The sequence below is a fragment of the Mesoplodon bidens genome (assembly GCF_964165515.1).
Source record: "Mesoplodon bidens genome assembly, chromosome: 16".
NCBI classification, from domain to species: domain Eukaryota; kingdom Metazoa; phylum Chordata; class Mammalia; order Artiodactyla; family Ziphiidae; genus Mesoplodon; species Mesoplodon bidens.
This window is the reverse complement of record NC_138173.1, coordinates 51,090,968-51,108,408: the sequence shown is the minus strand read 5'-3', so window position 1 is coordinate 51,108,408 and position 17,441 is coordinate 51,090,968.

Below are 17,441 nucleotides of genomic sequence, written 5' to 3'. Positions count from 1 at the left end.
AGATTGAAGTTTTTGCTATCATGTGGACTGAACGTGTTGATATGAACCTGAGATTGCATTTTATCATTAGGGAACTATTTGTGTTACCTAAACATTACTAGAAAAATCATGGTGCCTGATGCAATTTCCATGCAGAGACAGAAGAAAACTAGACCCACAGAATGGATGTAATGGGATAGTGGGAGAGACAAACAGCATGGCTGTATGATTACATCCCACAAGTGATGCTGTTAAATGTAATGATTGGAACTGATTTAATCCTGAAAATAATCTTGTAGGAGAGGTCTTATTATTATTCTCACTTAGCAGAAGAGTCAGACTCATAAAGAGGTTAAACAACTTATTTAAGTAGATTCAAGAAGTAATTAATGGAGCAGGATTACTTCTTTACTCTTACAACAGGAGATGAAAGTGGCTGCAGGATAAAGAAAGAGTAGAAAGTTTGGAGAGTATGTGATAAAGGAGCATTTCCTCTCTTGAAAGAAGGTGGTGTACTTGAGAGTAGAAAGAAGGCAGAGTCTCTTCAGCATGGGAGAAAATACCCCCACTCTTTGTTGCCTAGAAAATCAAGCCAAGCACTAAGAGGATTACTATGTTCCCTTGAGGCCGGAATTAGCCAAAAATGCAAGAAGAGGCATATATGCATGGTTCTTTTTCTGAACTTTCTTATACGTACCATTGAATTATTAACTTATTCCTACATTACATCGTGTTTTAATTAACATAGCTTTAGAATATGTTTTCTGATCAGGTGGGGCAATTTCAGTGTCTTTGATCTCCTGTTTCAAACTTGGTATGGCTGTTGTTATACATGTTTTCTTCCATGTAAATTTTAGAATTAATTTGCCAGGGTCCATTAAAAATCCTGGTGGGATTTTAATTGTGATTATAGATTAATTTGAGAGTGAATTGACATCTTTAGAATATTAATTCTACCTACCCATGAACAGACATCATTTTTATTAGTACCTCTTGACTGGCCTTCAGTAGTTTTTCCCATAAAAGTCTTGAAAATTTCTTGATCGATTAATTACTAAGTTTCTAGAGTTTTAGTTAATACCTTCTTCTAATACGTCTTCCAGTACATTATGTTTGTAATGAAAGAACTACTGATTTTCATTTTGATACTATAGTCTATATTTTATACATTATTTTATATTTTATTCAGTTATCTAAGTGATTATCTTATTAGTACAAATGGTCTGTCATGACTCTCTCTGTTTATCTATGGAGATAGATATTCATTGGTGAAAAGGAGAGAAATGTGAACATAGCTTTTTATGATGGCAAAGATGTGGAAATTTTCAGCTGGGCAAATTCTAAATACTGAATCAGTATTTTAATATTACATTAATATTTTTACTATTTTCTAAGTTGCTTTATTTATTGGGGTATATGTGGGAAATATGAAATAGATATTTGCTGTTTCTGGCATTACCCACTTACTGGGCTAGACATGTTATATTCATGAGCTCGAAATCTTCATATTAATTCCCCCAATTAAGTATCATTAACCACATTTTACAGGTGTAGAAAGTGAGTTTTAAACAATTTAATTAATATGACCTATTGATTTGGTGTAGCTGAGCTGATGTTCTTTATTTTTACTGAAATGAAGAAAAAAATGAAACTAAAAAGATTTATATTAAAAACAAATTTAACATATGAATTGCATTTTTCAAAAGATTTGAAATATTAATAGATTTGAAATATGCTTTGATTAACCCAAAGAATCCATTTAGACACAGAGACTACACTTAATGAAGAAAACAGATGGTACTCTGGTTCAGGAGAAGAAAATTAATTTAATAAGCCTGGACCAACGTTACGTAGAAACTTGTCTTCTAGACCATGAATGGAATCAAGTTGGTTCAAAAGACTAGTTCAGTTGCCATATAAACATATGCCCTCCAGGTTCTAGAGAAGATCTGAGTGTTGCACATTGTGGCAGAGACTGTTAGATGCCTACTTAGTTTTCTCCTTCCTTACAGAACCCTGAGGAAAGTGTCCTGCTGACAAATGACATTTCCCAGCCTCCTAGCATACAGGAGAATTAAAGGAAAGTCTTTGGGTGGGGCTTACAGGAAGCTCACATCGCCTTCCCTCTTTTTCCTGCTTCTAGTCTGTAGCTCAGTTGGGGTGGTTGGACCTCAAGCAGAAATCTAGGTCAATGAGGGGGTCCTGGTGACTGTGGAGTTGCTGTACAGCCCCAGACCACCTACCTCTGTACTTCTTTGTTTTTGTTTTTGTTTTTGTTTTGCGGTACGCAGGCCTCTCACTGTTGTGGCCTCTCCCGTTGCGGAGCACAGGCTCTGGACACGCAGGCTCAGCGGCCATGGCTCATGGGCCCAGCCGCTCTGCGGCATGTGGGATCTTCCCGGACCAGGGCACAAACCCATGTCCCCTGCATCGGCAGGCAGACTCTCAACCACTGCGCCACCAGGGAAGCCCCTCTGTACTTCTTTTACACAAGAGAAAAATGAACTTCTATCATGTGTATGCCACTGTTATTCTGAATTTCTAATACAGCAGCTGAATGCAAATCCTAACTGACACAAACATGTTATAAAAAAAGATACTTTGAGGCAAATGTCATATATATGTATACATATACATACAGTATATATCTCACACATATATACATATGTGCATTTATACACATGTATATATTGTACACATATAAATGTGTACATGTACATATAGTGTGTGTATATTCAGTATATATATCTTATGCACACACACACACACACACACATCCAATTCTATATGTCCCTTGAAGTTGTTACCTTGGACAAACTTGACTTAGTTATTCTATTATGATTGCTGTGGATATTTGCTGTGCTGATTTGATAAGAGCAGCCCAAGTTGTTGGTCATGCCACCAGCAATGCTCATTAAAAAAGGAAGAAGAAGAAGAAGAAACAAAGAAATCAATTTTATTTTCCATATGTGCAGCCTTGGGCACAGCATTGGTGGGAGTGGGGAATCACTAACATTTGTTCGGTGGAAAACTGAAGATTGCCATTCATTTCTTTCTGTTTTTAAATAAGTGAACTAGAGCTTTCAAATTATAGTTTTTATAGAAGTGTAAACTAAGGGAAAAAGTCAGCATTTAAGTAAGGACTAATGATAAACCAAGTCTTTGGCTGGTAACACTTTATTTTGTAAGGGTGGTATTAAAACTACCTTCCCTTCTTCTTCCATCTGTCAGGCTATATTTAGGATTATATCAGTACAATTATATCTTTAATAAAAAGCTCCTCCAAAGAAAATTGCATTTAATTAGAAAAGGAGTGAAGGAGGCATGTCACACTTGGTGATATAAGGTCACTTCAGTTATCAGAGTGTGAAAATCGTTTCTCCAGATGGCAGCTTCCTGCTTAGCTGAGCTCATGATTCCCAACAGTAGGGTTTTATTTTTCTTCTTGAAGCATATTTACTATCATGTATATGTGTATAGTCAACTTTGAATTATATGACATTTTGGCAAAAACAAACACCAATATATATATTTCCAAAGTATTTTTCAAAGCAAAATATCATGCTTTTGATCTTCACCTATTTTTAGGATGAAAAAATGATGCTTAGCTACATTAAAAACATAGTTCCATGTAATACAATTTTCCAATTTAGCAGGGCTTAATTGTTGGTAGAAATGATATACTAGGTCTGCTGAGTCTTAATAAGCAATTTTCTTAGGTTAATAAGCAATAGATACCTTCCATGCATGTAGGAGAAATAAATAAGATCATACTGGTAGTTAAAAAGTATTGCTTTTTTATTAGCCTTTAAAAATAACCTCTAGGGCTTCCCTGGTGGCGCAGTGGTTGAGAGTCCACCTGCCGATGCAGGGGACACGGGTTCGTGCCCTGGTCCGGGAGGATCCCACATGCTGCGGAGTGGCTGGGCCCATGAGCCATGGCTGCTGGGCCTGCGCGTCCGGAGGCTGTGCTCCGCAACGGGAGAGGTCACGGCAATGAGAGGCCCTCGTACCGAAAAACAAACAAACAAACAAACAAAAAACCTCTAAGTGGTAGGAATTATGCTGTGTGCTAGGGCAGTAATGTTGAACAAAAGAGAGAGATTCCTGCCCTCAAACAGACAATATAGACAATCATATATGGTCATATATTTATAGTCCTATTACTCTTTGAAACAAAGCAGATGGTTATAAGAGCATGTCTTAGAAAGATCTGATATATTCCAAGGGGACAGAGAAGCCTTCATCTGAAGAATAATATGGAAATGAGATCTCAAGAATGACTGGAAGTTAACTGGGCAAAAGTGTGGAAAAACAAAAAAGAAGTCAATGTGTCAGGAAGTCAATGTGTCTGAAAGTCAGAAAGCAAAGGGGAAAAAGGTCCAGGATGTCTGGAGAGATCACTTAGGGAGGGCCTTTTAGATCTTGTTTAGGATTTTGGTCTTTATTCTAGGAACACAGGAAAGTCTTTAATATTTTAAGCAGGAAAGTGACATAATTGGATTTATATTTTAAATGATTACCATAGCTATAGTGTAGACCCTGTACTGTAAAGAAATGAGTGGTAGTGGTTAAAGGCAGACCTAGTGAAAACATTGAGGATGACACTGATGTAATCCTTGTGAATTAAAGGAAATTAGTCCCCAATATTACATTTTAGCCAGACAGACTTCCTGTCTCCTTAGATATAAAAATAAAGCTGTGATAGATGTAGACACACTGTGGTGTAGACAGAGAGGATATAATCAAAGGAAATAGAGGAAAACAGTATATATATAAAGAATAATAATTAGATCTCACAACAGACTTCTCATCACAACACAGAGGTGTGAAGATAATGGAATATTTTTAAACTGCTGAGCCAGAATAGTGATTAATGTAGAGCTCTATGGGATGTTGAACTGTTATTCAAGAATGGTATAAAGATATTTTCAGATATACTATGAGAGATTTTACTACTTGCATGTACTTAGTGAAAGAGATAATAAATAAGATACATTACAGGAAGAAATAACGAGCCAAGAATGAAGGAGTTGGATGCAAAAAGCAATGATAAGTAAAGTAATTGAGAAAGATATGAGTAAATCCAAATAACCTAAAAAAGAAGTAATATTTAAAAATTTAAATACAAAATAATCAACAATAATAGTTTTTAGAACAAAGAGGGATGATCATATTTACAGCAGTTTAAGGTCCCTTTAAAGGAGAAAGAATTGTAGACAAAATTAAGACATTGTTAAGTGAAGTTTATGTATTAAAAATTTAAGGATCACCACTATAATAATAGAAATAACATGGATAACTTCCCAAATGGTTTTAAGGCAAAAGGAGGAAAAACAAACCTTGATAAATCTAACAGAAAGGAGAAAAGAAGATATTTAAAAATTTTAGTAAATAGGAAACACAATACAAAATGAAAAAATTAAATATACAAATAATCACAAAATATACAAATAGAAGATGATATACAGATCATTAACATCTTTTCTTACTCTTTCTCCAACACTTCCACCCAAACTCACATGATAGGTTTACCATTGGAATGAGTGTTTTTAGTGGGAGGCCAGGCTCAACTTTGTGGAGCTGGCATTTTATTTTTTAGAGAATGAATTTAGGAAGCCTTGGATATGCCTCTAGTTAAAGGGCTTCCAAACTTCACTGGCAGAGAGTGAAATGTATATTTTTTGCTTATAATTTAGATTTAAATGGGATGTCAGTTTCCTATAATTTCCTACAGAGTACATCATACTTTAAAACATATAGGCATAATTTCACAGTTGCTTATCATTGGTGAGATTTCTTCGCAGAAAAGATATAATTGACCTGATCTTACAGATAGTCTTTCTAAATATATCAGAGTGGAGTCAGCATGCAAGCCTTTTACATCTCCTGAGGTTCTATATCTGCTACAAGTGGCTCCTGCAGCAGGTGAATGAGTGTGCAGAAATCCTTAGTGGCTTCGTGGTACCTTTGTTTACAAACTGTACTTCCTACTCTTCTGCAGTCTAATCAGTCAGAAAGTTAATAAACCCCAAAGTACCTGCTCATTTACATTGTTCCATTTTGAAGTAAGAGATCCCCAAATTCTCTTTTGGCTCACATGATATGACCGGGTCCATAGGTCAATTGAAATCAATCTTGTTACCCAGGATCTAGTTGACTGGCCAGATTTTGGTACCTTACCTGAAAGTATATTCATGTCTGAACACAAGACAGGTCTGGTGCCTCTGAGACTCAAGTTAGGTCGCAACAATCTGGTATAATCATATCACCTTTTCTTGTTAGTGTAAAGTTAATAGAAAAAGAAATAAGAGGAGGAAAAAGAGTAGTTGTTTTGAACGGTGCCCGGTTATGTTCTGGTACTCGTGATGGCTGTTGTAGTTCTCAGTCTTGCATGCTCTGGGTACAGTGTAACGTTGCTGTCCATGCTACCCTATGGGGAGAATTCCTACCATAAACCATCACCACTGAAGGTAATCTGTGCATAATCTGTCTTTGTGATCCTGAAACTTACAGTCAAGAAAGAATCCCAGCGTAGGGATATCAGTCAGGGAAATTCCAGGGAGGGAGACTTGAATATTGTAATCCCAGGTTCAAGCAGATTTTAAAATGCCAAGTGCTGGCACAGATGTCTCCAGGTCACCAATGTCAGAGAAAGACAATCTTAAGGTGGAACTAAAGATCTAACCTCTCTCTCCTGCCTCCAACCAAGATGGACCTAGGGAAACCTCATAATGGGATTGGTTCAGGAACCAATGCAGTTTGGAAGTAAAGAGCTAATGTAGTAGCACAGGGAGATCAGCTCCATGCTTTGTGACCACCTAGAGGGGTGGGATAGGGAGGGTGGGAGGGAGACGCAAGAGGGAGGAGATATGGGGATATATGTATATGTGTAGCTGATTCACTTTGTTATACAGCAGAAACTAACACACCATCGTAAAGCAATTATACTCCAATAAAGATGTTAAAAAAAACAGCTAATGTAGAATATATCCAGAACATACTTTTAGATGTGGTTTTCTCTAATGCTCTATTGAGAGAATTTCAATATTCTTCTACATTACTTTGCCTCTTTTCATAGCACTGACACAGTTTCTAAACAAATTTTCTCCCAAGTTGTTAGAAATGTGTCATAAAATAAATGACTTGTGTTTGACTTTGAAGTTATTTCTAGCACCAAGCATTAGCACTAAATGAAATCCTTCTAATATTTTCTATGGGTGGGAATGTGTCAGATGCCTACAGCTTTTAGATTAGAGTCAATTTAAATTTGGTATGTTTCATCACACATAAAGGAAGTTTATTCAGAAACTATCAAGCATGTGTCAAGGTGTTATCTGACAGAAAATTCACCCTGTGCTTCAGAAATAAATAGAGGTGAATCACTTCCCTCCTATATCTCTTCAAAACAAATTTATTTTGTTGAATGTCTTGGGAATTCAGCCCAGAATGAGAGAACACAGAATGTTTTAGCTGAAAAAGAGAAAAAAACCTGAAGAGATCAGCTAGGCTAATCCTTTAGTTTTACAAAGGAAGAAACCAAGACCCAGATGATAATTTTCTCTCTTTGGGTCACACAAAAAGCAAGTAGCCTAAAATACTGATTTCATGGCAAGCACTCTAGTGGTCTTTGAACCATAAAATGATCCTCCTGCTGTCAATAGCATTAAAGTTTTCTCTCCACTCACACTGAGGATGTATATTCCCCATAAAAAGAGAATTGCTGTGATTGATACTTTCTTTGCTTCAGAAATGTTTTCCAGGTTTCTTCTCCCACTTAACTCCTTCATATCAGGTTTCCTTCTATGGATTTCTAGGAATCTGCCTGGTTGATTCATTTGGATGGCCTGTCCTGGCTTTGGGTTAGGTCTCTCCCGAAATGCTACCTCCCCCTTGGATTCTCTCACCTCAGCCTCATTCGTTTCAGCACTGAATCCCTGCACCAAACAGTGCAGGAACTTGAATTTTGTGCTTGCTCCTAGACTCAGATCAGCCTAAAATCTCAGGATAATCTGAGAAGTCTTAGCCATCTCCACATTAGTACTTGATGAGCCATCAAAAGCAAATATTCTTTCCTTAGTAGAATAGTAATACAAGTTTGCTGTAGAAAATTTAGAATATGAAGAACTTCAAAAAGAAAATCTATATTTTTCATCACCCACTCATAAACATTTTTGGTTTATTTATTCATTCATTTATGCATGTATTCATTCATATAGTCATTGATTCAATATGTCTTTACTGAGCACTCACTGTATGTCAGGACCTGTTCTAGAGCTTCAAGATATATAGCAGGGAAAGAAAAGTCCCTGCTTGTGGAATTTATAGTGTAGAGATCTAGACAGTAAACAGGAAATTACAGTACAGGGTAGTGAATAAAAGGGGAAGAAGAGTGATATAATATTACCTAAGAAGAGCACCTGCTCAAACTTGGAGGATTCAAGGAAGTCTTCCTCAATGAAATAATGTCTTAGGTGAGACCTGAAGGAAGTAAATGATTTAATCAAATAAAAGAGGGGCAGGGTGGATGGACGAATGTTTCAGGCAGAAGGTACAGCCTTGACAAAGGCTACAAGGTGAAAGAGAATAGTATGTGTGAATAAATAAAAGAAGTTCAATATGGTTGAAGTCTAGAACAGAAGGTGGTTAGTGGAAAAGGGCAAGGTGAGTGAAAAATGCTGGAGCGAGCTCCTGCAGAGCCTTAAAAACCCAGGGTGGAGTTTGGTCTCAGTTCCAAGAGTGAAGGTATGCTCTTGAAAGTTTTAAGCCCGGGAGTAACATGATCCAATCTGTTCCGAAATAATCATTTTGGCTACAATGTGGAGGATGGATGGGATGGGGAGAAACCCAGAATCAGAGATGCCACTTTAGAGATATTGGGATACCTCAGGCAAAAGATAATGGTGGTCTAGAAAGAAGTCAGGGTTGTGAGGATGGAAAGAAAAGCATAGATTTAAGAAACGTTTAGATGGTAGAATAAACTTCACTCTGTATTTCAACCCAGGGGTCTTTTGTTTTTCTTTCCTTTACCAGTAATTTTCTCTTCCATGCCACACTGCCTTTCTCATGGCTGAAAACTTCAGGTCTCAACTTAATGTCATCTTCCTGACCTTCCTATTTAAAATGTCTCCCATCATCATTATGTCAGAGCATCTATTTTATTTCTTTACAGAACTATAAAATATGTAACAACTTTATTTATTTTTAATGACATAATTAGTGTCTGTTTCCCATTAGACAAGAAGAAGCTACATGGATGCAGGTACCATTTCTATTTTAGATCCATATGGAGTGCCCTTTGGACCTTCCACTTAGGTGGTGGGGGTCTGGATTCAAATATATGTCAGTGTATTTTCCCCCATTGTACTCCATCCTATAATTTCTTAATTATTAAATAGGACCAACTAGTGATAATCACACATTCTCTTATAACAGGATCACATTTTATATTCTCCCTTTATCAGGTTAATGTGTAGGATTTGTGTAATCATTGTATCTGTCTCATCTACTTCTGCTAGATACAGAAGAGGATATAAGCTGAGATGTGAAGTTGAGTACAATCTATTTGAAAATATGTTCATGTTTATGGACAGATGCTATACATCATAAGATACCAAGAGCCCTCCAAAAGCTAAAATAATATCTGCAAAGTCAAATTAAGTAAATTGGGGATAACAGTTGCCCTGGCTGTCTCTTTAAGTTCATCTTCCTGGACCATGGGTTGCTATGATGAGAGGTGATGCTTATACATAAGAATAGTATTCAATTTTCCAATGAGAAAAGTGTGTGTGTGTTTGTGTGTATGTGTTTGTGTGCACACACATGTGCATGTTTAAATAAGCCTTGGTCAAAAAATGTATTCTTTGGAGCTAGACTTGAGGGAGCCATGGCTTTGTTCTTATTACCAAGGCAGGCATGAGTTCAATAAAGTTTTACAAGTTTCTTAAGCCAAACTGTTCTCTCTGCTCTTATATGACCCTCAGGACTCCAAAAGGGTATGGCTTTTGGACCCATAAATAAAGTCCCAAAATAAAGGAGACTCTTGATACTAGTAAAATTTTTCTTCCAAGTTGCTATATTCTTGCCAAGTTTTTCATTCACTTTGATTTTTAAAATAACTGGAGATGTACAAATATTTTACCTATCAAAGTCAATCTAAGTATAAATGAATCTTTGAGATCATTAGAACCTGGAAGCAGTGTGGGAGTGAGATGGAGTCCAGTAACAACCCACCTCACAACCCAGAACATTACTGCCACTGTCCCTAACAGTTGGAATAAAGCTGTGACACCAGCTGCCTCGTTTGGGAAGTGAGAGAAGGATTTTGAATTCTCTGTGGTAAAACTTAAAGCTTTCATGCCAAAATCCTCCTCTCCTCCCACTCTTTTCCCTTTTTAGGAAGCTTGTGGCTGACCACCTGGTGTTCTGAATCATTAATTCATGGAAGACATTCTATAATTCATGGAAGACATTCTATCAGGAATTACATGGTACAGGCAGCCTGGCAACTGCCATCGAAACCATTCAGGCTCCTCATTCACTTTAATTCACTTCAGTAATTATTTATTGGACACCTACTATCATACCCAGCCTGGTGATAGGCAATGAAGCTTTCAAATGAAGAGAACATATAATTCTTACCCTGGAGATTTAAAAAATTTATTTAATGTTGGATTCACTTTTGGAAGAGCAGATGAAATATTACATGAAACAAAATATTTTCCAAAATTTACATAAGTATTTCAAAGCACTGTAGCAGTAACAAAATGGAGGAAAAATAGCTTCAGTGCTTGAGTCCTTGCTAAGCAAGAGGTGCTATACATGTATAGGCACTGGGTACTTTTCACATGTCATCCCACTGAATTCTCAAAACTACCTTAGGAGAAAGATAGGAAAACTCCCACATTAAACATGGGGAAATAGAGGTCTGGGGTAAGACTGGTTAACTAATCTTCCTCAATAGTTGATTCTTCAATCAAGGAATTGTGAGTCCAAAGTTTACTAAGACAAGGTGTAAACTTCCACATGACTGTAATAGGTAAGACAATTGAGTGAGTTTGAGAAACCACAAGGGACTCCAGGTAGAACAGGCTGTCAGGTGACTGAATCTGAAGCATGTGTTAAGAGTGGCAAGAAAGATGAAGAATATCAAAAGGCAGATGAGATGGGTACAGAAAATCAAGTGACAAAAAAAGGTAACAGATGTCTGAAATTCAGATTAAATGATTAAAATGACAGATTCTGTAGGAACTGAGGGAGCACAGCGACAATAAGCATAAAGCAAATCACCACTAAGAAGACTTTACCAGCAGCATAGTTCTGGTTTTTGATGGTTCCTAGGTGGTAGAAACTTATCCCAGGTAACAGGGGGCAGATGAGTCAGGGGTGGGGCTTCTGGAATTAGGAATATTAACATCTTTGAGGAACCAATTTTTTTCCCATTTGAGATGTCTATAAGAATATTTTTTAGTTTATATTTTCTTCATGAAGCCTTGAAATAAATCATTTTCATTACATTTCTCAATTATAAAGCTTAGTTAATTGGCAAAAATCAACTGATATTCTCCTTAGCTTATCATAACTAAATATTTTGTGCTTTCACTTTGTGCAGACATCCTGGGACTAATAACTGATTTTTCAAAATGTAATGGTTACCAAACAAGAAAATCGGTAGCACAATCGGTTAGCTCCACAGAGAATAGCATGATTAGGAATATCCTCCTTGCTTTAATCTTCTAGATAATACATTTGAAGTTTTATGGTTATTTTTCTAATATAATTTTCCTTGTGTTCTTGCGTGCATTTAGAACATAAGCTTCAATCTGGCAAAAATCTCTCCATCAAAAAGAGATGTCTCGGGCTTCCCTGGTGGCGCAGTGGTTGAGAGTCCGCCTGCCGATGCAGGGGACACGGGTTCGTGCCCCGGTCCAGGAAGATCCCACATGCCGCGGAGCGGCTAAGCCCGTGAGCCATGACCGCTGAGCCTGCGCGTCCGGAGCCTGTGCTCCGCAACGGGAAAGGCCACAACAGTGAGAGGCCCATGTACCGCAAAAAAAAAAAAAAAAAAAAAAAAAAGAGAGATGTTTCTCTAAGTAAGGTCATTATATTCTACTTAGAAATTAGGACCAGAGGCACAAGATGTACTAAGAGTTCCTGAATGATCACTGCAAGTACCATGAAGTACTGCAGTGTTTGCCGGGTCACTGGAGGGCTGAGTGTACGAGGTCATTATGCAGGAAACCAAAATGGATTCAAGTGCATTACTACTTGACTGCATTATGTAGCTGTTTTCTAAACATGTAACAATTACCTGGGCATGAAAATAATCATAGACAACCTTAATATATACTTGAAAATGCTATGCCCTTAGATAACTGTACAGCTTTTTCCCGGAAAGAAGTAAACATGTGTGCTTTTTTTGTTTGAGATTCCTTTTTATTTGGAAATAATCAGAACATGTTCTTTAATTCCAGGAAGGCAATTATGTAAAGCAACAATATTGAGGGTAGTGATTTGAACTGCCTCTAATTCTGTATTTTAGAGAACCTTTTCATAATTCTTTATTTTAATATATCCTGCTATAATAGTTGCAGTAAAATTGGCTTTTTCTCCTGATTCTGTGTTCACATTGATGATTGAGGAAATATCTAAGTCAGTGATTCTCAAACTGTAGAGCAAACAAGAATCACCCAGACAACTAGTTTAAAATGTAAATTCTCCTAGTTATTCCATTGAAGGTAGGCCACAAAATACATACTGAGGGCTTTTATTAATATAAAAAAATTTGTGTTTTGCTCAAAGCAATGTCAAAATTTTCATCCTCTTCATGGGATGTTTTATGGTGTGGTAGAAATAGCACTGTGTTTAGACCTAAACCAAGGTTCCATTTACTTCATCATCCACGAGTTAAATGACTCATGAAACATTTATTTCACTTTTAAAATGAAGTTGCATGGTTTGTAAAATGAAAAAATAAAGCAACAATCTATGTTGTGAGAGTAAACGAGATAACAGTTGTGAGTCACCTAATGCCTGTCATACAAAAGGTACTCAATAAACGCTTATTTCTCTTTTTCTTGATTTAGTTTTTTGCTTAAGTCATTTTGCTTCATTTTTTATCACAGTACCATAGTGATACTAAGGGACTGACATCTTTCCAAACATTCTGTGCAACTCTCACTGCTTCCCTGGGAGAGGCAGGACATCTCAGCACAAATTGTAACCAGGCGAGCTGGGTTGTCTCTTACCAACTCAGCACCATCATTACTCCCTTCCAAGGCTGGAAACTACATTTCCCTAAACCCTTTCCCTGTGTGGTTCTAGCTTAGAGGCTGCTAATGAGAGGAACTGTGATGTTTTGAAGGCAAAAGTGAAGAGGAAGCCATATTCTCAAAAGGCATGGGTGGCTTTCTACAGATATTTCTGTGGGTCATAGTGACCAGAAGCAGTGGTTTCTCAGATTCCTGTGTGAGCTCCAACTTCTCCACCCTCTCTAGTGCTATAGGCTGAAGTCAGTGACTGTTTCCCAATCCTCCAGCCTGCCACAATTGTGTAAACCTAATTCCTCTATTAATTTTCTTATTCCAGGGATACTTATAGTGGTTCTATTTTTCTACCCGAACTGACGGATTATACCTGTACCCTGGCACTTATTCTGCTGTCATACTTCCCAGCTAATATGTTTTCTAACAAATACTTATTTGATATAGGATACCCCCAAAGCACTTTCCAATTCTCTTTAAGTATCCCCAGGGAAATGCATCTACTTTGGAAAAGGCTGGTTGTGTTTCATCTTTAACATGTAGGTATCCACCATTACTTTTCATGAAAGCTTAGTTGAGTGTGCCAGGTTAATGATCTCTAAGCCATACTAAAAGTGCAGTCCGGGCCAGAATGACCTTAAGGAGTCTTCTGTACTAAAATTATAAGTGGAGGTGTTCAAAGAACAATTAACACAGGCATTTAAACTAACTATTGGATGTTTGGTTCTATTATTTCAATCAAATTTACAATATCATCTCATCAGTTTCTTATCTTATTTGCGAGATAGTACAGGACTTTGTTTTCAAGTCTAGCTTTAAAATAAAACCTAAATAAATCCAAACTTTATTTCCCAAATGGTGAATTCTTTGTCTTACAAAAACTTCCTGAAGGTAGACTGAGTAAGGCTCCGGTCTACCAGCTGGAGTGATTAATTGTACTCTAGTCAATGCTAGATCTGACCATAAGAGACATAGCTCATTTCAAATCATAAAAATGCTATACTTTGTCAAACAGGAGTTATGATATGACCTATTTTCAAATTAGGTAAAAGAATTTTACAGTCTAGTAACAACCATCATAGACACAAGATTGATAGCTCTTTTTAGTGCTCTTCTGCTTTTGTTATTTGCTTATTTACTTTGTTTTCATTTTAGTCTAGAAGACATCTAACTTATAGAATACCTATTATGAGCCAGGAACATTACAAGATTAATCATTTGAGTTAGATATTTTTATCCTCATGTTATAGATGAGCAAACTGAAGCTGAGAAAGATTAATAAAATTATTCAAGGTAATTAGTTAGGAAGTAGCAGAACTAGTATCCAATCCTTGGTCTGTTTGATTCCATAATGGGTGTACGTCTTACTCTTCCAGTCTGCTTCACATTATAGATCTTATTACTTTCTAAGAAAAAATTATCCAGAAAGGAGCATTTCTTGTGACTCACCAAGCTGAATAAAGAATAAAATTTAGTGTTCAGTTGCTGCTCTCTTTTATCTCCTTAGGAGACTACTGAAATTGAAGACCTATGTGACCAGGACCCTTGATTCCATGCACATCTTGCACAGCAGAGTCACAATATTATTTTTTCTGCCAATCTATAGAAAGTTTGAACATTGCACGCCAGAGGGCATTCTTTGTGAGACATTAGATGATTCCTGATGCCAGTGGGACATTCGTCTGTGTTTCAGCTACACTATACTCATTTCACAAAGTTCTTCTCTATGCCTTAGTTTTGGGTCCCTTAAAAAAAATTAAATAAAATATCATTAAAAGCTCTCTGTAAATTGAAAGGTTTACATTGTGCAATGGTTTGAATAGACAATACAGAGAGCTGTAATCCAGTATCTATGAATGAATACCTTTGTAGGAATGGTCTTATGACCACATGGGCTGTGAAAAACTCTCTATCTCGCCTCTGCTCTCTTCCAGTAGAGAAATGGAGGATTGGGGTGGGGGGTAGTGGTGGTATGGGTCAAGGTCAAGCGCCACAACACTTGGGACGTAGAGATTCAATATGAAGAGCCCATTTCTCATTTGAGGATCATAGTCTCTTGGCTCCACTTATGAAGGGTTTCCTACCACTGTGTCATACAGTAAGACAGGTCAGGGACTTCCTCTTCCTGGTAGGCCTGGAAAGCCTCGGAGTGGGCAACGGAGTATGGTTATGCTATGCCGCTTGCCTCCTGAATGGAGCAATCTCAAAGGCTAAGATAAGGGGTGAGATTTGGGTAAAGGGCCTTAAGAGTCCAGAGTTTACTCTAAGTCAAAGTTCTGAACTCTGTTCCACTGCATTTTTATATAGATATTAATGGGAATTCCAGAGTTAAATGTGTCTAAAATGAAAGAAAGCATAATATATCAGCTTTTAATATTTACAATATACAATAGCATCTTAATGCTTTTGGAAAATCTTAAGGAAGTCTCCTTACCTTTGTTTAATAGTTTCTCAAGCTTATTTGAGCCCTGAACATTATTTTTCATGTTTTTTCTTGCTTAATAGTGCTCCATGGGACACTAAGTTTGGGAAACTCTGGTCTGGGTATTAGACTTAAAGGGCAACAGGGGGCCTCAAGACTTATGCCAGGGCCAGGGATTCCACATAGAGATCTGGGGCCAATATCCTGCTGTAACCACACACCCCCCACACACAGAGCAGGCCAGTTATACTCCATCTTTTTTTTACAATACTGATCATGGTTACAGATCTTTCATTACAAAAGAGCAAATTCTTTCCATTTGTATTGGTGAATTGGTATCCTGGCTTGTAGAGGCTTGTCTAATGCCAGAGGAATACAACAAAGGTGGTACATCTATCATCTAGCTGCTGATTCTATTTTGAAGATAAATCAATTCTAACTGGATTGAATGTATTTTATGCTTTCAATCCTGTTCATTTGCTATCTTTTGTTATATTCAGTCACATCTTGGCAAAACATTGATTTGTTTTGTCTAGCTTTCTTGTCTCCTGCAATATTAGCCTAGAAAAAATTTTTGAGAGGCCAGGAACTAGAGAGTATTTTCTCTTGAAATAGCTAACCATCTCAAGCATGCAGCATTTGGCCAACTGCTCTTCATTGCATGAATTGTTCATGCTGGGTATAACTGATTGATTTTTTCTGACAACTGGTAGTATAGTTTTCTTGGACTGAAAATGTTCTATTATGGATAAGGATGAACAGATGATTAAAAATCATACACAGATATTAGATGCTTGGGTAAGTCCTTATCAAAATGTCTTTTTCTAAAAAATGGAGAGGGCTATTAATTAAACAATATGGATTTAAATATAAATCTTCTTTACAAAAACATAACTATAGTTATTTAAGTAAATTAGTTTTCTTTGTTTTATGAAAAGTGAATAATGTGTCAAGGTTTTGGTAAGAGTGTAGTCAAATTAAACCTGTTATATATTGGAATAGACAGTAAAGTGCATTTTCTCCCATGAAGAGAGCAAAACAGCAAAGAAATATTGGTGGCCCTAAAGTGAAATATCTTCAAAACTGAGAGAAAAAAATGTGTTCTCTGCAAGCTTAACTAGTAAAGCACATGCACAATCTAAGTGACCTGACAATGTACAGGTTGAGGAAATGGACAATATTAAAGTTTCTTGGTACCAGATCCCCATATCAACCTCTGTAACCAAAGGGAACTGCAGCCTGATCAGATACAGGAAGCATGATGCTAGGCTAATCATAATCAGTTGTTACTTTCAGATTGAAGCAACATAAATTCAATTGCAAATGGTTTTATGTATGAGTAGATGCTATATATTGCTACCCAGGGAAGACTGAGTCTTGAAAAAAAGAAGCAAAAAACAATCTCCATGCAGGGAAAGGGTCTTGGTTGATGAACTGAAGCCCTGTGTCTCCTTGACAGGTTGTCCCTGTAGTGGGAAGGAGTGCTTCATGTTACCTCAGCTCTGAGAGACTTTTAAAGATCCCTAAATCCCTTTGTTCTGTTTCTGTATTGGCCAGGCAAAACTTTGATTTTACACTGGCTGCCCACTTGGACCACCTGCAGTAAGAGTGCACATATCTGCAGACAGGAAGGCTCCTGTCAATTTAGAATGAGCTGTCTTTCTTATGACAAATCATCCTTGGGTAATAGGAAAAAAATCTAGTTCCTATATTTGCAAACTGGGGGCCCCATCTTCCTCAAATGTGGTGAATCCAACCTAGTATCGTTTCTAAAACCA